At 53.4% G+C, this 26,465-nt stretch overlaps 1 protein-coding gene across 1 annotated transcript in view; it reads left to right on the forward strand.

Annotated features, from left to right (window-relative positions):
- Window positions 1-26,465, forward strand: part of WDR54 (WD repeat domain 54) — a 285,494-nt gene that overhangs the window by 58,657 nt on the left and 200,372 nt on the right. The gene's annotated exons all lie outside the window — the stretch shown is intronic.

Consider the following 26,465-nt stretch of genomic DNA (forward strand, 5'->3'; position numbering starts at 1 on the left):
TCAATAGGTACTGCTCCGGCGGGAAGGTAAACGGCGTTTCCGTGCGCTGCTCTGGTTCGCCAGAAGCGGCTTAGTCATGCTGGCCACATGACCCGGAAGCTGTACGCCGGCTCCCTTGGCCTGTAAAGCAAGATGAGCGCCACAACCCCAGAGTCGTCCGCGACTGGACCTAATGGTCAGGGGCCCTTTACCATTACCTTTTCAGCCCAGCTGAGCTCAGTGGGGCTTTCTCCCCACTGGCCATGTATGGCTTGCGCTGTAAACTGTCCCGTTGCCCTTACAAGAGAAGAGGGGCTGGATTCTCCTCCAGTTTCTCCTGATGGCAAGTGGGCACTTTTAATCCGCATCAGTGACGGTAATGCAGACGGTCAGGAGGAAAAGGATGCTGCCACAACCGCATATTCCTTGTGCAAGTAACAAAGTGACGTTACAAACAAAGAGAAAGACATTGAGGAGCTTACAATCAAAATTTCACTGAGAAGCCAAGGAAACGATCGTTGCGGTGGGTGCGCAGGGAGTGGGGCAGCCGTTTCTTTCTCGCCTCCAGCGGCAAAACATCCAGGGTGGCTGGCAGCCCTCACAGCGCTCTCCCCCTCAATAATAATAATAATAATAATAATAATAATAATAATAATAATAATTTATTCCCCGCCCATCTGGCTGGGCTTCTCCAGCCACACTGGGCGGCTTCCAAAAAATATTAAAATACCATAATACATCAAACATTAAAAGCTTCCCTAAACAGGGCTGCCTTCAGATGTCTTCTGGTAGTTGTTTTTCTCTTTGACATCTGGTGGGAGGGCGTTCCACAGGGCAGGCGCTACCACCAAGAAGGCCCTCCGCCTGGTTCCCCGTAGCCTCACTTCTCGCAATGAGGGAACCACCAGAAGGCCCTCGGAGCTGGACCTCAGTATCCGGGCAGAACGATGGGGGTGGAGACGCTCCTTCAGATATACTGGACGGAGGCGGTTAGGGCTTTAAAGGTCAGCCCCAACACTTTGAATTGTGCTTGGAAATGTACCGTGAATTTGCCCCATCCTCCTTCAAAGCCCTCCAAGCCGGTGGCTGTCACTGCGTCCTGTGGCAGGCAGTTCCGCAGCTGAACTGTGCGCCACTGAGCAAAGAAGGGCTTTCTCTTCGCCTGCCTTGCCCTTGAGATGCTGCTGGCCTTTGTCCCAAGGGGGTGCCCCCCCAGCAGCTGCTGCCCTATAAAGGACACGGCTGAAGGTCAGGGAGGGAGGGGGAGTCTTCTGGGCCAGCGGCGGCCCCCAGCCCCACAGAAGGAGCAGCCACGCCTAACCCAGGAGAGCCCGATTAAGGAATGTTAACCTTCCCCAATGAGGCTCATAAAGCAAATAATGGAATCCTTTAGAACAGGACATTGGCACGTCCAAGGCTGGGTGCCCCTGCTGCTGGCACACACCCCCTGCAAGGTCACTGGAGAAGGCAGGTCAGGCTCAGCACACCCTCCCCAAGAGCACGGCAGGGTGGGGGTCCCGCTCATTAGAGGTCATTCTCTGGCTAAATGCGCACGGAGGACTCCTGCCCTTATCAGACCTTCATCTCTGCTCCATGGAAAGAACGGGCTGCCGCCCAGGGGAGAGGCCTGATGCCAGCGCGATAGGCCGGGGCTTGGGAGCGATTTCCTGAGCTGCGGCTAATGGGAGAGCCTGCCCTATCTCGGCCATCTCCCTCGGCTGAGCCATCGCGGGCCTAATGTCCCCTGCTGCCCTTTCCTGCAGCTCCTGGGGCGGCGGGACGTTTGTTCCACTTGGGAGCCCCGGAAAAAGGGGCCGGGGGATTGCGCGGGGGGAGGGGGCGCAGCAGCCAGGGGGAGGCCTCCCTTCCCCCTCACATAGATAGAAACCGGGCTGCGGCTTAGACTTCTGTGGCTGAACATCAGGAAAGCCTGCAGGATCAAGCCCATGGCCCATCTAGTCCAGCATTCTGTTCTCATGGTGGCCAAACAGATGCCCACAGGCAGGATTCGAACACAAGAGTAACTCTCCCCTCCTGCCGTTTCCAGCAACTGGCATTCAGAAGCATTGCTGGATCCATCACTGCTAGGACCAATGCCATTGCGCCCGATGCAAACCCTCCCCAGGTGCCAAAAGCTTCTGTATCCATTTGCGCCTTTTTATACTTGTCAAAGTGCAAGTAGATAAATAGGTACCACTCCGACAGGAACGTAAGTGGCGTTTCCATGCGCTGGTCTGATTCGCCAGAAGCGGCTTAGTCATGCTGGCCACATGACCCGGAAGCCGTACTCCGGCTCCCTCAGCCAGTAAACCTCAGAGTCGCCCGCGACTGGACCTAATGGTCAGGGGTCCCTTTACCTTTACCTATACTTTCTTGGGCTCCATGATCACTGCAGATGGTGACAGCAGCCACGAAATTAAAAGACGCCTGCTTCTTGGGAGAAAAGAGATGATAAACCCAGACAGCATCTTAAAAAGCAGAGACATCACCTTGCCAACAAAGGTCCGTATAGTTCAAGCTCTGGTTTTCCCAGTAGTGATGTATGGAAGTGAGAGCTGGACCATAAAGAAGGCTGATCGCCAAAGAATGGATGCTTTTGAATTCTGGTGCTGGAGGAGACTCTTGAGAGTCCCATGGACTGCAAGAAGATCAAACCTCTCTATTCTGAAGGAAATCAGCCCTGAGTGCTCACTGGAAGGACAGATCCTGAAGCTGAGGCTCCAAGACTTTGGCCACCTCATGAGAAGAGAAGACTCCCTGGAAAAGACCCTGATGTTGGGAAAGATGGAGGGCACAAGGAGAAGGGGACGACAGAGGACGAGATGGTGGGACAGTGTTCTCGAAGCTACCAGCATGAGTCTGACCAAACTGTGGGAGGCAGTGGAAGACAGGAGGGCCTGGCGTGCTCTGGTCCAGGGGGTCACGAAGAGGCGGACACGACTAAATGACTAAACAACAACATCTGAGGGCTGAGAGGGACCCTGGTGCCAAGCCCCCAAAGGCAAATGCTGGAGAGGACCACCAGGCTCCTCCTGCCTCTTTCCTGGGAGCAGAAGCTCCCCCCCACCCCCAGAAAATACTTCACTCTTTTTGCATCGTCGCAAGAGGCTCCTCCATCAGGTCAGCGGCCCGGGAGCCAGCGAGGGAGTCTGTAGGGTCCAGACTCGTCCTGCTTGGCAGTGCAAGCTGATGGCGGGGGGGGGGAGCACCTGTGCCAACACCTACATCTGTTTCCTCTCCCCCCCCCCCCCGCCAGGAAGGGGAGACTGGAGCAGTTGCACCTGCTTCTTCTAAGACCAGTTGGTGACATTTGGGTGCCTCAGAGCAGTTCTGCGGACACAAATGAATTGTGGTGATGCTCTCTGGCTGCAACCTAAGCTGAGCCAATGCCTCCAAGGTGCTTCTTGTTTTGCTCTCACCTCCTCTGCCTGCCCCCCCCCTTGCTGATGGCCAGTTCCCTCTTCTCTTTCCTGCCCCCCACCCAGCAAAGACACCCAAGGAGGGTGTCAGATGGACGGCTGCTGCCACCTGCTGGCTTCCCTGTGCATAAAAAAGGGCTTCCGATGAGCCAGCTTTGGGCGGGGGGGGGGGTGTGTGTCCCAAGAGGCTTCTGCTGAGGTCTAGCACCCGCCTTATCACACACAGAGATCTTCAGCGACTGCAAAGGACAGACACCCAAGTTTTAGGTACCTGGTGGCCCCAGCTAGAACCAAACTCAAGCACCGAAAGATCAGTTGCAATATTTTCCTCTGCAAGCTTCATCTAGGTAAAGGTAAAGTGATCCTTGACCATTAGGTCCAGTCGTGGCCGACTCTGGGGTTGCGGCACTCATCTCGCTTTAGTGGCCGAGGGAGCCGCGTACAGCGTCCAGGTCACGTGGCCAGCAGCACTAAGCCGCTTCTGGCGAACCAGAGCAGTGCACAGAAACGCCGTTTACCTTCCTGCCAGAGTGGTACCTATTTATCTACTTGCTCCGGTGTGCTTTCGAACTGCTAGGTAGGCAGGAGCAGGGACTGAGCAACGGGAGCTCACCCCGTCGCAGGGATTAGAACCGCCGACCTGATCTGCAAGTCCTAGGCTCAGTGGTTTAACTGACAGCGCCACCTGCGTCCCCTAAGCTTCATCTAGTCCTATCCTATCCTAGTCCTGCAATGCAGGACAGGATAGGATAGGAGCAAACAGCAAAGGAACTTTGTGACTCTGAGAAGACAGAGCAGCTGCTGCAGCTTTTGGGTCCTGGCTGGGCCAAAATGCTTCCTTGCCTGCAAACACCAGCAGAACTCCCCTGTTTCTGCTCTGAACCACTATCATGACACAAAGCTTCATGGACTTCTCCATGCAGTGCGTCGTTAAACTATGGAACTCACTGCCACAGGAGGCAGCGATGGCCACGGGCCCAAGTGGCTTTAAAAGACAAATTCACGGAGAAAAGGGCTCTCAGTGGCTAACAGCATGGTGTCCAAGTTCACGGGGGGGGGGTCAGTAAATTATTCTACCCTATTTGCATTGACCCCAAAGCATGTACAGGATCCCCTCTTTCCCTCCATCCCCCTTCCCAGAGCAAAACAGTGGTCGAAAGAGAGGCTGAGATGACCCTGTGTTTGTAAGAGGGGGGCATTTTGAACTGCTGGGAGGAGTGCCGAGAGAAGAGGCGCCCTGGCGCATCTGCAGCAGCACAACCGGGCGCCTTCATCAGCCCCGGCTGCAACAAAACATGTCTCTCCCACATCGGCCTCTGCAGCCACAGCAAGCGCTGCAACTTCCCAGCAGTTTGACTTCACCCCCAAAGACTCCCTCCTCCTCTGTCTCCCGAGATAGAAGGATGCCGACCGGCTGCGATCCATGAGGGCCTTGTGGCAAAGGGACACACAGAGAGTTTATGGGACAAATTGATGGAGGAGTGATGGCTGAGCTCTGCCTCCACTGTCTGGGGCAGCAAATGCCTGTGAATATGGGGAGAGTTGCTCTAGTGCTCAAATCCTGCTTGCCAGTTTCCCATAATAGGCATCTGCCTGGCCACTGTGAGAACAGGACACTGGACTGGATAAGCCCCTGGCCTGATGCGGCCAGCTCTTCTTAGGTTCTTATGTCCTACTTGTGGGATGTGACACATATGTAGCAGTCAAGTACAACATTCCTTGTTTTCCTAGAGTGGACATGCAGGGGGATGTTTGGCCCAGCCAGTCGAAAACTTCCTGTTTCCTCCTGGCTGGGACATACTTCCTTTGCATGTGACTAGAGGTGGGCGTAACCTTACCTGTGCAGGTAACAAAAGGGACAAGGCACGAAGCACACCCTCTCTCTTTAACTTCTTCCTTTTTCCATCTTCCTTTCGTCGTGTGAACTGCCAGTCTGCAGTCACTGGGATTATTCCCCCAGATGGGGTAGATCCACATGTACATATTTGCAACTAAGTCTGCCTTCAGGAATCCAACTGTGAACTGATGATGTGAGTAAACTTCTTTAATATACAGTGGTACCTCTGGGTGCGAACGGGATCCGTTCTGGAGCCCCATTCGCATCCTGAGTAGAACGCAACCCACGACTGCACATCTGCATGTGCGCCGGTCGCGATTCACCGCTTCTGCGCATGCACGTGACGTCGTTTTGAGCGCCTGCACATGCATGAGTGGTGAAACCCGAAAGTAACACGTTCTGTTACTTCCGGGTCGCCGCGGAGCGTAACCTGAAAACGCTCAACCTGAAGCATATTTAACCCGAGGTATGACTATACTTGTTCTCGAAGCTACAAACATGAGTCTGACCAAACTGCGGGAGGCAGTGGAAGACAGGAGTGCCTGACGTGCTCTGGTCCAGGGGGTCACGAAGAGCCGGACACAACTAAACGACTAAACAACAACAACATGACTATACTTTACTCAAGACTGTGGCATGTTTACTCTTTTAAGAGGGATATAAGGGGCCTTACCCGGAATCTGATATTGAGAGGCTTTAAACAAGCCTGCAACCAGCTATCTGCTGTGTGTTTAAAAGGGGAATGTGAAACTCTGCTAAGTTATAGAACTTGCTAGCGCAGGTTAGGAAGGATATTAATAAACAAGATATCCTCTCCTGTCTCCCTGAACATTCCCACACTACTTGTGGACGTCACGCTGACTGAGTAATATCAGAAGCTGCCTCGCAGCAAAGCTCAGACCCGCTGGTCTATCTAGACAAAAAAAAATTTTCTTTCCAGTAGCACCTTAAAGACCAACTAAGTTAGTTCTTGGTATGAGCTTTCGTGTGCATGCACACGAAAGCTCATACCAAGAACTAACTTAGTTGGTCTTTAAGGTGCTACTGGAAAGAAAAAATTTTTTTGTTTTGACTATGGCAGACCAACACGGCTACCTATCTGTAACTGGTCTATCTAGGTTAGTGTTGTCTGTTCTGACTGGCAGCAGTGGCTCTCCAGGGCTTCAGAGGGAGCCTGGGGCAGGTGTTCGGCCACTGAGCCCCATGGGCCTTTCCCCATACGCAGCCTTGAGGGAGCCGCCTGGGCCAGGGCCAGCAGCAGCCGGGCTCTCCTTGAACACTTCAGCTGTGCTCAGCTGGCAGCAGCAACGCAGTTCAGTCTGGGAGGGGGTGATAGAGAGCCTTGGAGGAGGCTGAGAGGAGCCTGGGCTTGGCACAGAGCAACGGTCTCCATCATCATCACTGGAAAGATGATTCAGCTCATGGCCGGCCACCTTCCCTGGGTGACCGAGGGAGGCTTAGGGAGAGTGAGCGACGTGCCTTCAAGGACACAGGTGACTCCCCTGAAAGTTAAGCAGCCCCCCCCCCCCCGGGATTAGCACACGTCGACGTCGCTAAGACAAAGGCGGGTGGACACGCCATGTTTTATTCAGAGCGCTGGCCCAGGTCTCCTGCCTCGTGTTTGCATTCGTAATCTATAATCCCCTCCATAATGCCAGATGAACCTCCACCGACAGAATTCAAATGCCAGCGCCGGGATGAGCTCTCGGGCTGCGGCAAAGGCTGTGTCCTTGACACCCCATGGCAGGGGGGGGAGAAGCTGGGGGGGGGAATCTGCAGCCTGGTCTGTGTAAGGGGAGGGGGCTGCCCTCTAGGGTGGCTCATGCTGCGAGGGTCAGGGATGTGCCGCCTCAGAGGGGGAGACCTGCCCGGCCTGCAGAAGGCACCCTGTCCAGTCCCCAAGGGCACCTCCAGGCCCCTGTCTGGGATCACAGAATCGCAGAACTGGAAGGGACCTCGAGGGTCATCTAGTCCAACAACCGCAATGCAGGAATCTTTTGCCCAACGTGGGGCTCAAACCCACATTCCTGAGAGAAAGAGTCCTGCGCTTCACCGACTGAGCTATCCAGGATGGTGGGTCAGCAGTAGCGCTGGGCAGTATCTGGTTTTCTTTCTTTTTCGGAGGAAAAAATTCTTTATTGAAATTCATTAATGTCATTACAGATTTAACTCCACACATATACGTACATGCCACACACACACACACATATATATATATATATATATTCTTAAATTAGTTTAACTTAGAATGTTAACTTGACCTTCTAATTCCACTTAGATATCAGCTAAGCTAAAATCATATAATGGTACATCAAATAAAATAAAACAACAACAAACTGAAGTAAAATAAATATAGATTTCCCATCATTTCCCGATATAGTTGACATTTGTGATTTTGAATGTACTTACCTTACATTTAAAATACTTTCTAATACTTTCTTGGGACGCGGGTGGCGCTGTGGGTTAAACCACAGAGCCTAGGACTTGCTGATCAGAAGGTCGGTGGTTCGAATCCCCATGACGGGGTGAGCTCCCGTTGCTCGGTCCCAGCTCCTGCCAACCTAGCAGTTCGAAAGTACGTCAGAGTGCAAGTAGACAAATAGGTACCTCTCCGGCGGGAAGGTAAACTGCATTTCCGTGCGCTGCTCTGGTTCGCCAGAAGCGGCTTAGTCATGCTGGCCACATGACCCTGAAGTTGTACACCGGCTTCCTCTGCCAATAAAGCGAGATGAGCGCCACTACCCCAGAGTCGGCCATGACTGGACCTAATGGTCAGGGGTCCCTTTACCTTTACCTTTAATACTTTCTTACAACCTAGAGTACCGATTTTCCTTTATTTCTTAATATTTTATGTACACAAGGGTCATTCAAACACTACCATAGATAATATGTCGCTGTTATTTTTTTGTAAGTATCTCGTAAACATTTCCCATTTTTGAGAAAATAATATCTCAGGGAACCCACATCCCTGAGAGAAAGAGTCTCACACTTCACCAGCTGAGCTTTGCAGGACGGTGGGTCAGCAGTAGCACTGGGCAAAATCTGGTTTTCAACTTCGTGATAAACATCGGAATATAGTGATAAACGTATCACAATGTCCGAAATAAGAATGCAGCTAAGCAGAAGCATTGGCCGGCTCCACAGTTTCCCCTATATTGTGACGTTTGCATAGCAGAGACACACACAGCATGATCCGCAATATATTGCCAGGTCAAAAATTATGAAACCAATATCACAATATGGACTTCAAACCAGTTTGGGGTGATGTATCGATTTATCACCCAGGTCTAGAAGGCAGCACCTGAGAAGATGGAGGAATTATGGTCCGGCTCTGGCAAGGCAGCTCCCCCTTCTCCTCCGCTCCCATCCCCAATGCAAAACTTTTTTATTTTATTGGATTTGTTTCATAAAATTTATCTACTGCTTGCTTGCCAAAACCCTCAAAGCAGTTCACAAAGAACAAAGCAATGAAATCATTTTATACACACACACACAAACACACACACAGTGGTACCTTGGTTTAAGAACAGCTTAGTTTATGAACAACTTGGATTAAGAACGCTGCAAACCCGGAAGTAGGTGTTTTGGTTTGTGAACTTTGCCTTGGAAGCGGAACATGTTTTGCTTGCTGTTGAGTGTGTTCCATTTGTAAATTGAGTCCCCCGCTGCTATGGGAAAGCACACCTTGGTTTAAGAATGCTCTGGTTTAAGAACGGACGTCCAGAACGGATTAAGTTCGTAAACCAAGGTACCACTGTATTGTTACCACACCAACCTCTGAGAGTCTAGAAATTCCAGGGCTTCCAGGCGCTTTTGAAGGGCTCGGTTTCCTTGGAATGAGGGACAGCAGAGAGTGGTGCCTTAGGCTTTGTGGTTTATCTACACATATAGACAACCTGAGCCTATGATGGAGGGGTGTTGGTTTCTGTTTGTGCCACTGTGCAGTGCTTGGAGTCACAAGACTCTGTTTTGCATTCCAGAGATTCCAGACTGTTGGAAGTCTCACGGAAGACGGGAGACGGATGTGATGTTACTGGTTTCCTGTTCCTTTGTTTTTCAGGTTGCTCTCTGCTTTCACAGAGAGAGCATGTATATTTCTTTTCTGTCTGCGTAGTTAGAAATAAAACCTAGCAATGTAGCTCAAACTTCTCGTCTCTTCTGCTGCTTTGATACTCTGCTGAATGGGGAACATGCCTGGAGCCTTATCAAAGGCTCAGTTCGTTAATCATCGTTGGGGGAGATTCCAAAGGCTCGACCGGAGGAGCAGCTCAGTCGTAGCAGAGGCTCCGACAAGGGGCTCCCAGCATCAGCACCCCAAAAATGTCTTACTTCTCCTTTAGTCACAGCCATGGCTTCTAGCAGAAATCCAGCATGGCTCTGCCTCTCAGCTAAGAGCCAGTGTGGTGTAGTCTCGTAATCTGGGGAACCGGGTTCGCGTCTCCGCTCCTCCACATGCAGCTGCTGGGTGACCTTGGGCCAGTCACACTTCTCTGAAGTCTCTCAGCCCCACTCACCTCACAGAGTGTTTGTTGTGGGGGAGGAAGGGAAAAAGGAGATTGTTAGCGGCTTTGAGACTCCTTCGGGTAGTGATAAAGCAGGACATCAAATCCAAACTCTTCCTCCTCCTCCTCCTCTTCTAATGCCTGCTTTTAGCTCAGCTCTTACACAAACTTCTTGGCTTTTTTCCTTTTTGACTACCAGCCAGGTGAGGCGGGGGGGGGGCAGGCCCATCCATTTGCCTTCCAGCTCAGAGCAACTTCTTTTGTGATGTTAATGGTGATAAGTGGCCACTGAGAAAACTGCAATAGACTCCTCCGTTAGATTTCAACCCTTGCTGAATCCAACATTGCGGAAATTGCAAGGGACGCAGAGCGTCCTGTAGACTGACCATCCCCAAACTCATAGCACCCCCTCCCCACACACCAGATTTTCTGCGGGAGGAGTAAATCTGGATTAAATGGGGGCAGGAGAATGGGCTGACATTTTGGTGCAGACCTCATTGTGTAGATACCGCAAACCACTTGCATGAATGAGAAGCACCCACACTGCAATAAACACCCACCTCAAAGGACCACCCTGTCTTAAAACTCAGGTGTCAGTGCATGGAATGCCCCCCCCAGCAAAGGCTTGCTGCAATTTTATATTCCTCCTGCCAATTAATGATAGCCTGGGCATGATCCAGGCATGCGCTACTCCATCTATGATTCTCTGGCCCCAGTGGGAGAGCTCCTAGTCTCTCTTTAACTTCTTCAGAAGTTCAGAGCAGAGTGCTATCCTTTGGCTGGATTGCGACCTTCCCCCCCCTCCCCCGCCTGCCCGGTTTCAAGGTATTTTAATTAGTCCTATTTTATGCCTCCTTGTTAGTGGTTTCAGGCAAACCGACAGCTTTCGCTGTGTTGTGTTCTCTCAGTGGCACGAGAGATTTAACATGCATTTTCAGTATGTCACCCTGAGCTCAAAGTGAAAAGGCGACTGACACGTTTTTTGCAGAGAAACCAAGAAACAGAATCCTTTGCAGGGGGTGTGCAAATGGTTGATGGCCCCCCCCCTGGAGGGGGGAGAATGACAGGCAGAGGCAGGAAAGCAGGTGGCCCAGGAATCATAGGACAGTAGAGTTGGAAGGGACCTCAGGAGTCATCTAGTCTAGTTTAGGGGGCCCAGGGCAGGTCATGTGATGCATATTGCCAACTCTCCTGCCCCCCTACCACCTGCCACATGTGGTCTGACCAAGGCAGAATAGAGTGGTACTATTACTTCCCTTTGTGATGGCCTGGGAATCGGATTCAGAGGCTGAACCTGAGGAATCCCAGCCTGCACAGGAGTCCCCGCCTCCAGGGCCGGCTGAGCCGGAGCAGGGGCTTGAATCTGATGGGCCCGCACCTGTGCTGGATCCTCAGGAGCAGACACCAGCTGAATCCACTCTGGCTCCGGGGGTGATGGAGGACCCATTGCCTGCAGGTGCTCCTCTCCCAGCCCTGCCAGGGGAAGGTGACGCTGTACCTGGGTCCAGTAACCCTCCAGCCTCTCCTGAGCTGCAGAGGCTCAGGGCAGAGAGGCAGGGGGGAACTGGTTTCTCTCAGGAGGAGTGCTCACCTTAAGGCCAGGGGAGGCGAGTCACCTGTGGGCCGGGACCGCTCCTGGCCTCAGAGAAGATAAAGGCCAGTCAGCCCAGTCCCAGGTTGCAGGAGCAACATCGTTGGAAACCTGTTTCTGCCAGCACCCAGACCTGCTCTCCTGAGTTCCTGACCACGCCCAGCTCCTTGCCTTGGACCTCGCTTCGCCCTTGACAGACAGCCTCCAGATTGACCCAGGACCGGACTCAGACCACGCCGCATGGTAACCCCCCCCCCCCGGGACCAGCACACCCTTGAACTGAACACAATACTTCTGTTGATGCAGCCTATAGAATAGCGTTAGATTCCGCCGCCCCCCCACTGCATCACCCTGTTGACTCGCGTGAAGCTTGTGGTCCACCAAGACCCCTGGTTCCTTTCCACATGTACTGCTAGTAAGCCAGGTGTCCCCCATCCTATATTTACGCATCTGGCTCTTCCTGCCTAAGTGCAGAACCTGACATTTGCCCCTACTGAAATTCATTTTATTATCTTGTGCCCAGTTCTCCAATCTGTTAAGGTCATCTTGAATCCCAATTTTGTCTTCTGTGCCACTAGCTTCCCCTCCCAGTTTGGTGTCATCTGCCAGTTTGATGAGCATCCCCTCAATTCCTTCATCCAAGTCATTTATAAAGACATTGAATGACAACGGGCCCAGGACAGAACCCTGCGGCACCATCACTTTTTCCCAGGATGATGAGGAACCGTTAGTGAGTCCTCTTTGGGTTTGGTCAGTCAACCAGCTACAAATACACCCAGTACTTACCTCGTTCATCCCACATTTTACCAGCTTCCTCGCGAGAATATCATGGGGGACTTTGTCAAAAGCCTTACTGAAATCAAGATGCATTACGTCCACAGCTTGAGCATGGGGGGTAATATCTTCCACTGCACTTGAGGGCAGCAGGTTAGGGGTCATGGCATTGGTCCTAGAACAATAGGATCCAGAATGCAGCAGTCTGATTGGTCTTAGAACAATAGGATCCAGAATGCAGCAGTCTGATTGGTCCATAGGAACCACCCAATCGAGCTCCAGGTGGAAGTGAATCCGCAACCTGATTGGCCTACAGGAGAATCCCGGAATTAGCCAATCACGTGCGGCCCATTCTGTAAATAATGTATATAAAGCAGACATTCTGGGGGAACTTCCATTCCTCCTCACCACTATGAGCTGAATAAAGAGCATGAAATCCACTCTCAACTCAAAGTACATTTCAGCAGGCCACGTAGGGCTCCCTTTGCCAGCCATCAGCATCTGCCGCCTGAGGCAGTTGCCTCACTCTGCCTCCTCCTAGGGCCACTCACCACTGTCAGCTGGGGGGGGGGCAGAGGAGGAGGCAGTGGTGATGGGCGGCACCATTTTCTGTTTTTCCTCAAGCGTCAAAATGTCCTGGACCTGTCCTAGCAGAGGCTTTGTCCTGTATCTCCCCCCCCCCCCCTGAAGCAGCCTGTGAGCCCTGAGGAGTGACTGTTTAGGGCTCTGGTGGGAAACTGAGTTCCTGGGCCTTGGAATCCTAGGACTAGAAGGTGGGAAGGTGTGGGATGGAACATCACCGTAGCAGTCAAGTACACCACTTCCTGTTTGCCCAGAATAGACACACAGGGGGGTGTTACTCCAGCCAGGAGGACTTCCTGTCACACCTGGTCTGGAGCATCCTCCCCCGCCGTGGACCAGGTAGATGGGCGTGACCCTGGCAGACCCCATAAAAGGGCTGGTCACGCAGCCATCTTCCCTTCTTCTTCTTCTTGTTCTATCTTGATGTATTTTGCTGTCTGCTGGCCCTTAGCCAGCGGCACATGGGCTCAGTCCCATATGGGATGAACTCACACTCTCTTCTGTAACTGCCTTCAGGAACAAACTGTGAACTGAATGTAAGTAAACTTCTCATCATTACTTTTGAACGAAGACTGTTGTGTCTTTATTCTTTTTGAGAGAGAACAAAGGGGATTTACCAGGAACGATCCAATCTGGGCAAGCCAGACTGACTTGCTTAACTCAAGAGATTCAAACAAGTCTTCCAATGAGCTCCCTGCAATATAGAGGGGAAGGCACTCTGCTGCTAACGCGGGTGGCGCTGTGGGTTAAACCACAGAGCCTAGGACTTGCCAATCAGAAGGTCAGCGGTTCGAATCCCCATGACAGGGTGAGCTCCCGTTGCTCGGTCCCTGCTCCTGCCAACCTAGCAGTTTGAAAGCACGTCAAAGTGCAAGTAGATAAATAGGACCCCTCTGGTGGGAAGGTAAACGGCGTTTCTGTGCACTGCTCTGGTTCGCCAGAAGCGGCTTAGTCATGCTGGCCACAAGACCTGGAAGCTGTACGCCAGCTCCCTCGGCCAATAAAGCGAGATGAGCGCCGCAACCCCAGAGTCATCCGCGACTGGACCTAATGGTCAAGGGTCCCTTTACCTTTACTAACACAGTAGCATGAGTGAGGAAGGATAATATTTAATCAATATATCGTCTCCTAGGATCCACCACATTCCCACAGAAGGGATGCCAAGGGGCATCTATTTTTTGTTTGCAAATCCCTCGCTGGCCTCTTCTCCCTTTTGCAGAGGATGGCATTGCCTGACCAGAGAGAGATCCCACCAGGAACCAGATGCAGCCTGAGCAGGAGAGAGAGAGAGAGAGAAGTGCCCGGGTTCAAGCAGGCATGACAGGATGGCATGAAAAGACTTCTTTGCCCCCCAAGCTCCTCCTTTTCCCCCATTGCCCGACCAGCGCCAGGGACGGAGACCAGTCCCAGAAAACGTGGGCACCGATTGTTCTCAGAAGAGGCCTCCTGGAAAGAGTTAAGGCGACGCTTCGGCGGAGAATATAAAAAGACAATGAGGAGGCAGGCGCAGGCGCCGCGCCACAACCCTCCGCCATCTGGTGCAAAGAAAGCCAGGAAAGGAAAATGATCCAATTAGCACTTGGAGCTGCCACTTTGCAGACTGCAAATCAGTTGAGCAACAGCCTCAGGTAAAGAGCTCTCGCCAAGGAAGTAGCAACATCGCGGGAGCAAGGAACACTCTCCCAGCAGCCGGGGAGACTGGCATGGGCGGGCGAGGCCTGAGCATGCCCAGGGGCGCTGCAGGGCCTCTTGCACGGATGCCCTCTGGCCGCCTGGAGCCTCATGAGGCCGCTGGTCCATCTCCGCTCAGTGATGTCCACACTGACGGACGGCAGCTGCCCAGGGTTCAAGGACTGAACCCGGGCATTCTGCATGCCAGGCAGGTGCCCTACCCCTCGGCCACAGCCCTCCCAGCCCATCTCTCTCTCATGGATGCCTCAGCTGAGATCCCTGCATTGCAGGGGGTTGGGATGGATGACCTTCGGGGTCCCTCCTGTGATTCTATGGCTGAGCCCTGCCAGAAGCAAAGGCCTTTGGGGGGGCCCAGTGGGAAGGTGCCCCTCCCTGCTGCACTCAGGTCCTGCTGGTGGGCTTCTCCCCATGGTGGGAACAAGATGCTGGACTAGACCGGCTCCTTGGGCCTGATCCAGAAGCAGCCACAGGGATGGTCTTATTTTCTTGGGAGCTCAGTGCCGCCTTACAAGTTGCCTCATTCATTGTGCCTGTTTTTGAGGAGGTACTTTGTTGTTCATTTTTTAAAACAATTTTTATTGGCTTTTGTATAATAGAGAGCAAGTGTAGTGTAGGAATTAGAGTGTCACACCAGGGATCCGGGAGACCAGGGTTCGAATCCTCCACTCAGTCACGAAGCTCATTGGGTGTGATCCGGGGGCCCAGTCGCTGCCTCTCAGAGCGACCCACCTCGCAAGGTTGTTGTGGACATTAAAGGAGGACTAGGACCCGGGAGACCAGGGTTCGAATCCTCCAGGCAACCTTGGGGGCTAGTCACTGCCTCTCAGGCTGACCTACCTCGCAGGATTGCACCACCTTGAGATGGGTGACTGGCCTGATTCAACGGGGCTCCTCTGAGCTGGCTCTGTGAGATTCTGCTTGCGGAGAAGGATTGATCCAGAAGCATCCCCAAATAACTCTTGCCACAGCCTCCAACTTGCTGACCTCGGACACAGCCCCAGACCCTCTGCTGCCAAGGCTGTGCCCACACTGGTCTGTGAGATTTTGACCAGCTTCGGACCATCTGAAGCTGGAGCTGATACAGGCTCGTCTTATCTTGAGCCCAAGCAGAGCGTCGTCACACACAGCGGAAGGATAAGCAGTATGTGCTACATTTTTAATTTTATTTACACTCTATGCTGAGAGAATACAAACGTGCATCTTGCCTCTGCAAGAGCAGAGAAGCAACTCCTCTTGGAAACAAAGAACACCGAGAGAAACAGTGAAAAACAGGAAACCAGCGTACGTCACATCCAGTCTCCCATTCCCGTGGGAATCCAACAGTAACTCTGACTGTGGAATGCAAAACAATGTCTTGTGACTGCAGTTGCTGCTCAGTGAGGGAAATAGAAACCAACATGGTCACCCCCCCCCTTGGGCATTTCCAAGGTGTCAGAGACCATGTCGACAGGTGCCACATAACCCCCTTTCTGCATTGGTAAGGACCCGGTTGTTTAGTGTGGCAGCCTCTACCCTGTGGAACTCCCTGCCTATTGAGATCACTGCCCTCTTTTGTGCACCAGCGAAAAACGTGGAGGTAATTTTTAATCTGTTTTGGTATTTTAACTTTTGCATGTCTTTAAAGTGTTTCGTTGTGATTTTAAGTTTTGTTTTCTCGCAGCATCTTTCCGCAAACAGCTTTAAGGTGAGTAAATTTTATGCGACAAGCAAACACATAAGTCCCTGGCATGAGCAAACAGTTCTCCGGCTGCTGGGGTCCATTTCTCATGGGATTTTGGGGGGTTTCGTTTGTTTGTTTGCGGTGGAAAGTGGAAAGCGAAAAGGCGCTTGTTGGGCGAGGCGAGAGAGCGAAGGAGGAGGAAGGGGGACAGAGAAGCTGCCTTGGTGGGGGGAGACGGCGCCTGGCGAGGGGCAGGTCGAGGCGGGGAGGGGGAAGAGAGAGAGAATACAATTACCAGGAGAAGAGCAGAAAGCAACAGAGAGCTTGAGATACGGGAAGGAGAAAGATAATCGGAAGAAAGTGGGGAGAGAGAAGAAGGCGCAATTGGAGGAAGGAGAAATCAAAGGGAGATCATGAATAAAGATAGAACAGGCCGGCAGAGGCTGAATGCATAATGGGATTTCAGCGCAAACGCCGATAAGGGGCTCCAAGGGCCACTTTGGGAGAGTCTCCAAAGGGAGAAGGGAGCCCCCCCCCCGTGGCTTCACCACCGCAGCCCCTCGCCCGCCTGTGGGTCTGGCGCAAAAGCCAAGCCAAGGGCACCTGGGAGGAAGATGTCAAACGTCGCCTTCCCGGAGGCAGAGGGGGGCACACTCCTGAGCCCAAGGGATCAGGGCCTTCCATGCGCAGCGGGCGCCAAGTGGGTAATAATAATAATAATAATAATAATAATAATAATAAATTTTATTTATATCCCGCCCTCCCCAGCTGAAGCCGGGCTCAGGGCGGCTAACAACACTAAAACAGTGCAACATTATAAAAACATTATAAAAATTAATTAAAATCAAAATTGATGGCAACCATAAACTAAAGTTTTGTAAAGATTGCCAAAGGAGGGAGTCAGGCTGCGCCCTGGCCAAAGGCCTGGTGGAACAACTCTGTCTTGCAGGCCCTGCGGAAAGATGTCAAGTCCTGCAGGGCCCTTGTCTCTTGTGACAGAGCGTTCCACCAGGTTGGAGCCGCAGCCGAAAAAGCCCTGGCTCTAGTTGAGGCCAGCCTAACCTCTCTGTGGCCTGGGACCTTCAAGATGTTTTTATTTGAAGACCGTAAGTTCCTCCGTGGGGCATACCAGGAGAGGTGGTCCCGTAGGTACGAGGGTCCTAGGCCGTATAGGGCTTTGAAGGTTAAAACCAGCACCTTAAACCTGATCCTGTACTCCACCGGGAGCCAGTGCAGCTGGTATAGCACCGGGTGAATGTGATCTCGCAGCGAAGACCCCGTAAGGAGTCTCACCGCGGCATTCTGCACCCGCTGGAGTTTCTGGGTCAGTCTCAAGGGCAGCCCCACGTAGAGCGAGTTACAATAATCCAGTCTGGAGGTGACTGTCGCGTGGATCACAGTGGCTAGGTCAGGGCGAGAGAGGTAAGGAGCCAACTGCTTAGCTTGGCGGAGATGAAAAAATGCCGCCTTTGTTATAGCTGCAATCTGCGCCTCCATAGAGAGGGAGGTATTGAAGATTACACCCAAACTCTTAACGGACGGTGCTGGCACTAATTGCACCCCCGCAAGAGATGGGAGTTGCCCCTTCAATCTCATATCGTCCCGTCCCAGCCAGAGGACCTCTGTCTTCGAAGGATTTAACTTCAACCAGCTCCCACGTAACCATCCAGCCACAGCTTCCAAGCATCTGATCAGTGTGTCTGGGGCCGAGTCAGGATGGCCATCCATCAACAGATAGAGTTGGGTGTCATCGGCATACTGATGGCAGCCCAGCCCAAAACTCCGAACAAGCTGGGTGAGGGGGTGCATAAAGATGTTAAAAAGCATTGGGGAGAGTATCGCACGCTGGGACACACCAAGGAGTGGGGGGATGACAATTCCCCCCCAAGCACCACCCTCTGTCCCCGACCAGAGAGAAACGAGCGCAGCCATTGAAGGACTGTGCCCTGGATCCCCACGTCGGCAAGGCGGTGGTCCAGGAGTTCGTGATCGACCATGTCAAAGGCTGCTGACAGGTCTAGAAGAATCAGCAGCCCCGCCCAGCCTCGATCCAGCTGCCTGCGGAGATCATCTGTTAGGGCGACCAGAGCCGTCTCGGTCCCATGACCAGCGCGGAAGCTGGACTGGAATGGATCCAGAGCCGATATTTCATCCAGAAACCTACCAAGCTGTTCCACAACCGCTCTCTCAATCACCTTACCCAGGAATGGAAGATTCAAAACCGGGCGGTAATTGGATAGATCTAAGGGATCTAATGATGTTTTCTTTAAAAGCGGGTGCACCACTGCCTCCTTCAGTTCCCCTGGGAATGTCCCGGTGCCAAGGGACAAATCGATGATATCCCCCAGGGGGGCCCGCACCTCGTCTGGACACGCTCTAATCAGCCAAGACGGGCACGGGTCGAGAGGACAAGTGGTGGGCTTTCCAGCTCGGAGGAGTCTGTCCACATCGGCTGGGGATATCCGGTCAAAGTGGTCCAATACTGGACCCGAGGACAGTCGAGGGGCCTCCAGTTCCTTTATTGTATCCAAATTGGCAGGGAGGTCATGGCGGAGCAACAGGACCTTCTTCGCAAAAAAGCTCGCAAATGCCTCACAGCTGTGTGTCAAATTGTTATTTAAATTTGGCTGTCCTTCCAGGGACGTTAAAGACCGAATTATACTAAATAATTGCGCCGGGCGAGAGCTAGCGGATGCAATGGAGGCCGAGAAGTAGGACTTCTTAGCAGCCTTCACTGCCATCTCGTAGGTTTTCATAAAAACCCTATAAGATGTTCTTGAAGCTCCGTCACGGGCACCCCGCCATACTCGCTCTAGCCGTCTGAGGTCCCGCTTCATTTTCCGGAGCTCCTCGGTAAACCAGGGAGCCCGGTTTCTGCGGGGTCGCAGAGGGCGCTTAGGTGCGATCTCATTGATGGCTGCCAGGAGCTGGGTATTCCAGCCCTCAACAAGCTCAGTCAATGAGTCGCCAGGGGGAGAAAGGTCCCGCAAGGCTTGACGGAATCTATCAGGGTCCATCAGCCTCTGCGGGCGAGCCCAAATCGGCTCGCCACCTAAGCAGGGTGGGGGTGGAAAGTCAATCCTGGCTTTCAGAGCGTAGTGATCAGACCATGGCACCTTCATCAAAGGAGACATGATCACATCTATACCGGCGCCAAAGATCAAATCCAGGGTGTGGCCTGCTTGATGTGTGGGGCCCGAAACAAACTGGGAGAGCCCTAGTGTCGCCATGGAAGACACCAGGTCCAGAGCCTGTGAGGAGGGAGTGGCATCAGCATGGATGTTGAAGTCCCCCAATACCAATAGGTTAGGGAACTCCAAGGCCCAGCCAGCCACCGCCTCCAGCAGGCCTGACAGGGTGGCTGCTGTTGCGCTAGGTGGCCGGTACACCAGCCAGACAGCCAAGCTCACCTCAGAGCCCCACACTAGGCCAACACATTCAATGCCGGGGATCAGTGGCGATGGTAGAGCCCTGGTAGCAGCAGGGGCGGAGGAAGGGGGTGCAGTGGGGGCGGGCCGCGCCGGGTGTCACCACTGAGGGGGGTGACAAAATGCCGGGCAGCACTCATCGCAGGACTTGCAGCGTACCCGAGCCACACATCTCTCCTAGGAGTGACACGGTGGCTTGGGCGCATGCAGGCTCTGCGCTGCCCAAATGGTCTGCCCACACTCAACAGAAAGCAAAACATTTTCTGCTTCCAAGGCAAAGTTCACAAACCAAAACACCTACTTCCGGATTTGCAGCGTTCTTAATCCAAGTTGTTCATACACCAAGCTGTTCTTAAACCAAGGTATCACTGTGTATGGTATTAAGCAACCAGGAGCATCTGTGTCCCAACCTATTTGCGTCATTTATCCATTTTCAACGCTTCTGAAAAGTTGCTGGAACCACAGGAGGCGACAGTGGCGTAGCGTGGGGGGTGCAGGGGGGGCGGGCCGCACCAGGCGCAACATCTGGGGTTAGGGCAAATCCATGGGTTAGGGGGCGCAAATCCACGGGTTAGGGGGCGCAAATCCACGGGTTAGGGGGCGCAAATTACTTGCCTTGCCCCGGGTGCTGACAACCCACGCTACACCACTGGGAGGCGAGGAGAGACTTCTGCTCCAATCCTGCTGACACCTGGTTGGCCACGGGGAGAACAGGCTGCTGGTCTAAATGGGCTGCTGGCCTGATCCTGCGGGCACTGACTACGTTCTTATGACTTGGGGAGGGAAGGACATCAACTCAGGCCCCAAAGTGTCTTTCGCTGCCTGTGGGACCTCTCTCCACCTTCCCTCCCCTTCCTCCTTCCCTGGCATTTGGGTAAAAAAACCCTCCACTGGGGAAGAACGCCAGTCCTTCTTTGCAGTCTGCAGCTGCTGCTCTCTTGACAGGAGTCCAGAATGGTGGGTGGGACCCCCCTGGGACCCCCCCCACCCAGCAGCTCCTCCCAAAGTCAGGCCGATGTCGTCCAGGGTTGCTTTTGACACTGTCTGAATTGATCCCACTTTGTTCGCTGAGAGAGAGAGGAGCGTGGCAGAGACGCAGGTCTCCTTGGTGATGATGTTACCGCCACTTAATGCCTTGCCCCCGGGGCCACCAGCTCAGCGTCAGGGTCAGGGTAGAGGTCCTGAACCTGCCTCTGCCCCCCCCAGCCCTGCCGAAACCCTCGCCTTCTGCCTGCCCTTGCATGCTGTCAGTTGCCCGCCAGAGCGGCATGCGTCTGCAAGAATTATATTTGCAAGTCTAATTTACCAGGCTGCGTGCAGAGGATGGAGACCTGTTAAGTCAGAGGCAGCTTCTGCATCAAAATGTTTAGCCTGGAGAAGAGGAGGTGGAGAGCTCATCCTAGAATGGCAGAACTGGACGCAGGGTCGAACGAAGGCGCTGTGACACCCAGGGCAGCAAACCGCTATGTATGGCGCATGTGCAGCAGCATTACGTACAGCGCATGCGTGTGACGCTGCACATGCGCTGTACATAGCGGTTTGCCAGCAGTGCCAGGATCCTCTGCTTGCGGCTGCAGCCACGAATGGAGGATCCTCCACATGCGGCTGTGGCGGCGTGATGGCTGCTCGCGGTGCCACGAGCCCCACAGGGTGCCTTCCTGTCACCCCCCCAGACATGGCACCCAGGGCTCGCCGCCCCCCTCCCTGTTGCAATGTCACTGCTCTCGGGTTTGCTGATCAGAAGGTCAGCAGTTCGAATCCCCGCAATGGAGTGAGCTCCCATTGCTTGGTCCCAGCTCCTGCCAACCTAGCAGTTCGAAAGCACGCCAGCACAAATAGATAAATAGATACCGCTGCAGCGGGAAGGTAAATGGTGTTTCCATGCGCTCTGGTTTCCATCACGGTGTCCCGTTGCGCCAGAAGCGGTTTAGTCCTGCTGGCCACATGACCCAGAAAGCTGTCTGTGGACAAATGCCGACTCCCTTGGCTTGAAAGCGAGATGAGTGCCATACCCCAGAGTTGCCTTTGACTGGACTTAACCATCCAGGGGTCATTTAAAAGGTAAAGGTAAAGGGACCCCTGACCATTAGGTCCAGTCGTGGCCGAATCTGGGGTTGCGGCGCTCATCTTGCTTTATTGGCCGAGGGAGCCGGCATACAGCTTCCGGGTCATGTGGCCAGCATGACTAAGCAGCTTCTGGCGAACCAGAGCAGCGCATGGAAACGCCATTTACCTTCCTGCCAGAGCGGTACCTATTTATCTACTTGCACTTTGACGTGCTTTCGAACTGCTAGGTTGGCAGGAGCAGGGACCGAGCAACGGGAGCTCACCCCATCATGGGGATTCGAACCGCTGACCTTCTGATTGAAAAGCCCTAGGCTCTGTGGTTTAACCCACAGCGCCACCTGCGTCCCCTTTATCTATACCTTTTTCCTATACTTTTGTTGATGCAGTCTAGAATCGCATTAGCTTTTTTCGCCGCTGCATCACACTGTGGTCGTTGGCTGTTGCAACATCACATTGGTCATTTGTGGTTGAATATTAACTCTGGCTTGATGAGATGGGGGGGCTGCCTTTGACTGCAGGACCAAGGAAGGCCTTGGGGGGGGGGAGATGCCCCTTGGTGCCCAGGCTTTGCCAAGGAGAAGAACAGGCCTCCTTCCCATTAGCGCATCAAAGGGATGATGGGATCTGGAGAGATAAGGAGGAATGCAATGTGCAGCCAGCCCTTTCCCAGCCTGGCTGCACATTGAGAATATCGAAACCTCCGAAGAGCTGCTGGATCAGGCCTGTGGGGGCCCATCCAGTCCTGCCACCTCTTCTCACAATGGCCAACCACTGGGGAAACCAGCAAGCAGGATTCGAACACAAGAGCAGCACTCTCCCCTCCGGAGGTTTCCAGCAGCAGATATTAAAATATTGGCACATCCCTGACAGGTCATCAGAGTGCAGCTTTCATGGGCCATGGCATGTCCCTCGCACGGGGGCTGCCCTTGATGGGGGCTCTTCTCTCGCCAGTGGAAGGAGCGGTCTCGAACGCAGAGCAATGGAAGGGCAGAAAAGAGGCAGGGAGGAGGGCAGTTTGGATGTTGCCGGGCAGGGTGAACCCTTCGGCCTCTTTCTCTGTCCCAGATTCCATTCATCCTGCAAAGGCCTGCGATGCTCCTCCAGGGCAGCTTCAAATACAGCAGTCCAAGGGCACAGGAGGACATTGTGGGGCCCGTCTGGGAGAGGTCAGCACCAGCCTGTACGGAACGTCCTCAGGAGCCGGACACCTGGCTGCTTCTACCTGCAAGCGTCTCTTGGCAGGCGACTGCCTGGCCTCCGTGCCAACGGGCACCTTCCTTGGCCAGACTTCTCCGACAGCCAGGAAGGACTCTTTTGCTCCTCCTGCACCATGTCTGGACCCGTCTTTGCCGTGCCCTTTCGACTCGTGCTTCCTCTTTGTTTATTTACTTATATATTGCATTTACATCCCCCGGGATGCTGGGCTAGATGGGCCCCTGGCCTGATCCTGCAGGGGTCTCCTTAGGTCCTTATACCCTCTTCCCTGGCCAAAGATGCCAGCCAGGTTATCGCGAGTGGCCCTTCCTTCTGGGTCACACGCACAGACTCCCACTGGTTCGTGAGCCAGCCAGGGTCTGCTCTGCGCCTGGGCAGGGCGCTCTGCAGCTCAGGGGTGCCTTGTGGTGGGGGGGTCTCAAGGGCACCTGTGTGAAAAAGCTCCAGGCAGGTGGGCTCTGGGTACCAAGAGGCGAGAAGAGAAGCTTAGATGGAGAGGATTTCTACGGGGTCGGGTTCAGGAGACGGGGGCGGGGGGAATGATGGGTGAAAAGTTATCTTCTCCCACTGAGCGATGATCAGAGTGCCAAGGGATCTGGGGGGCGCAGGGAGGGGGGAGGACAGAAGGGGGGGCCTCAATCTCCATTCCTGGCCGGAAGGGTCCTTCTGTAGCAATTTCCCCATGCAAAATACCTGCGCTGGAGCAAAGCCCCAGCTTCCTCCGTTCACAAAGGGACAGGGTGGGGGCAGGGCAGGCGGGGGGGGGGGGAGTCGGAGAACAAATGAAGAGTTCAAAATGTGAAACGATTAAAAATAAACTAACCTAAATCGAAGGCGGGCGAGATAAGGCGTCAGAGCACCGTCTCCCTATTTAACATTCATTGGATTGAATAATCAGGCCTCATTATCTCAAATTGGCTGCCTATTTGCCCTCAAAATGCTAATTTGGAAGTTGGCTGCAAGCGCCGTCCTGCCTATTTTGACTAAAATATGATTTTGCTTTATTGTGCCCCTGCTGCCAGTAGCTCCGGGGGCATTCCAGTTTAAAACAAAATAATAATAATATGAAAAAACAGAGAGAGAAAATTCTATCAAAGTCTGGCCTGGGAAGAAGAAGGGAGGGGGGAAAGGCGCTCTGTTCATTGTGGCAGTTTTGTCGCCCCCCCCCCTTCCCACCCGCCAGACCTGCTTTGCGTAGAAATGGCATTTCCTAGCCTTGAAGTAAAATTAGAAGTGTTATCTGCGTTTTCTTTTAGGGGATGGACAGTTTATCATTAATCTCGCAAAGGGAAATGGAGGAAATATTTTTATTAGTATTATTGTTTCACCAGGGGACAAACGCCTCCTCGGCCCCCTCCTCCCGCTGAAGCTGCCTGCCTGGCTTCTGACCTCGAAAGAGATGGAGACAGCTGCCGCTCCCTTCTAAACTGCTCTTTAGGGCTTCATTGCCCGGATCATGAGACTCTAATGGGGAGCGAAGAGGAAAGAGCTGGGAAGGTGGGCAGAGATCCCTGCCAGGTGAGGGCTGGCATGGACCGCTGGGCAGTTGGGCATCTGTGGCAGGGGACAGGGAGATTGCCAGGCCAGAGGCGGTGGGGACGGTGGCCTTGAGCTGCCTGCCCCCTGGGGCAGCAAAAATGCATGTTGGGTTCCTGGTCCTCACCACCACTGACCTTCCAAGCGTCCCTGTTTTCCAGGGACAGTCCCAGACTTACAGAAGCCGTCCCGGTTTCTGATTTGATCCCAGAATGCCCCCCTTTTCTTTAAGGTGTCCCTATTTTCATGGGAGAAATGTTGGAGGGGGTGTCATGCGTTCCCAGAGTTCAGACCCAGTCAAGACGGCATATGGCAAGAAAAGATTTGTATCATTGCAAAAATATAACAAAAGCAGTCCTAAGCAAGAAATTTTAAAAATGTATAAGGTAAAGGTAAAGGAACCCCTGACCATTAGGTCCAGTCGTGGCCGACTCTGGGGTTGCGGCGCTCATCTCGCTTACTGGCTAAGGGAGCCGGCGTACAGCTTCCGGGTCATGTGGCCAGCATGACTAAGCCACTTCTGGCGAACCAGAGCAGCGCACGGAAATTTATCTACTTGCACTTTGACGTGCTTTCGAACTGCTAGGTTGGCAGGAGCAGGGACCGAGCAACAGGAGCTCACCCCGTGGTGGGGATTCGAACCACCGACCTTCTGATCGGCAAGTCCTAGGCTCTGTGGTTTAACCCACAGCGCCACCCGCATCCCCTAATGTATATGATATGATAATCTTTATTGTCATTGTCCCATACAGAACAACGGCCCCCGGCTGAAAAAGTTTGCTGACTCTATTCTAAGCCTCCCCAGGGATGCAAAGGCAGGTCTGGGGGGCCCTTTCTGCCTCCAGGGTCAGATCACACTGCGGAGAGGAGACCGGCAGGTAGAATCATAGAATGGGGAGGGAACCCCAGGTTCATCCAGTCCAACCCCCTGCGAGGCATGAATCACAGCTGAAGCATCCCTGACAGACGGCCATCCCATATCTGCTTTGAAACCTCCGAGGGAGGAGAGGCCGCCGCCTTCCAAGGGAGTCTTTCAGAATTCATGGAGGACAGGTGAAGTCCCTGCAGACCAGAGGCAGGCAAAGGTGGTCCCCATCTTCAAAAAGGGGGGGAAGGAAGACCCAGGTAACTCCCATCCGATTCACATTGTCAGAAAGTTCTTCTGGATGTTTAGCTGGAATCTCCTTGCTATTTGACTCTGTCCGCTCGGGTCCTGCCCTCTGGAGCAGCAGGAAACAAGCCTGCCTTGCAGGGGGCTGGACTACTTGACCCCTGGGGGTCCCTTCCAACTCTATGAAAACGCACATTGATCAAAAGCGGAGGCGTCTCCAGCGAAGGGTGGGCTTGCGGAAACCAGACCAGCGTTTCTGTTCCCTCTTGCAATCAGGCCATCCACTTCCCCGGCCAAGGCTCCTGAACCTGCCCCACTTCCTTTATTTTTATAAATATGTTTTATTGATTTTTACAAATAATTTCCAAAAATCATATAACATGCTTTCTTATCTTATACAATGACTTCCATCAACTGCATCTGAAGATTTTCCAGTCTTTATCACTTGACCCTGCCCCACTTCCATGGCACTGGGCGGACTGGAGCCCCGTTGGCCAGGCATGGGAGAGCTGGGCAGGGGGTGGCACTGGCCCCCTCTGTGGTTTTCCGGCCCCAGCTGGCCTGGCCAGACTGACAGGAGCCGCGGCCCCTCGGAGGAAAGCAATCAGGCCGGGCGATTCTCCTGCACACAACTCTTATTTACATTCCGACCCTTCCTAACAGTCAATCAATAGAGAATAACGCTGGAATAATATAGAGAGTTAAGGACCCCATTCAGCGCCCAGGATTAGGGATATTGAAGGGCAATTGCTCCGAAAATCGCCTCAATCCTGCTTTAGTGATGCCATGATTCACTCGCCAGATTACCCGGCATTCCTCTGGGCGGCTTTAAGTGACCTCTTTCGGATGCTGCGCCAAGTTCTGTTTGCACAGCAAACTGCAATTGTAGCCAAGATTAAGAGGGGCTGTGGCAATGGGGGGGGGCAGCTGTTGACAAATAAGCCTGGAAATCCCCAGCTCTCGATTCCGAGGGCGTCTCCTCGCCACGTTTGGCAATGACTTTCCAGACCGGACAGATGGACCAGGCGCCCCCTCCGTGTCCGGCCGGCCCAGCTGGCGTCCCGGGAGCAGT

The sequence above is a fragment of the Podarcis filfolensis genome, assembly GCF_964270895.1.
Source record: "Podarcis filfolensis genome assembly, chromosome: 9".
NCBI lineage: Eukaryota > Metazoa > Chordata > Lepidosauria > Squamata > Lacertidae > Podarcis > Podarcis filfolensis.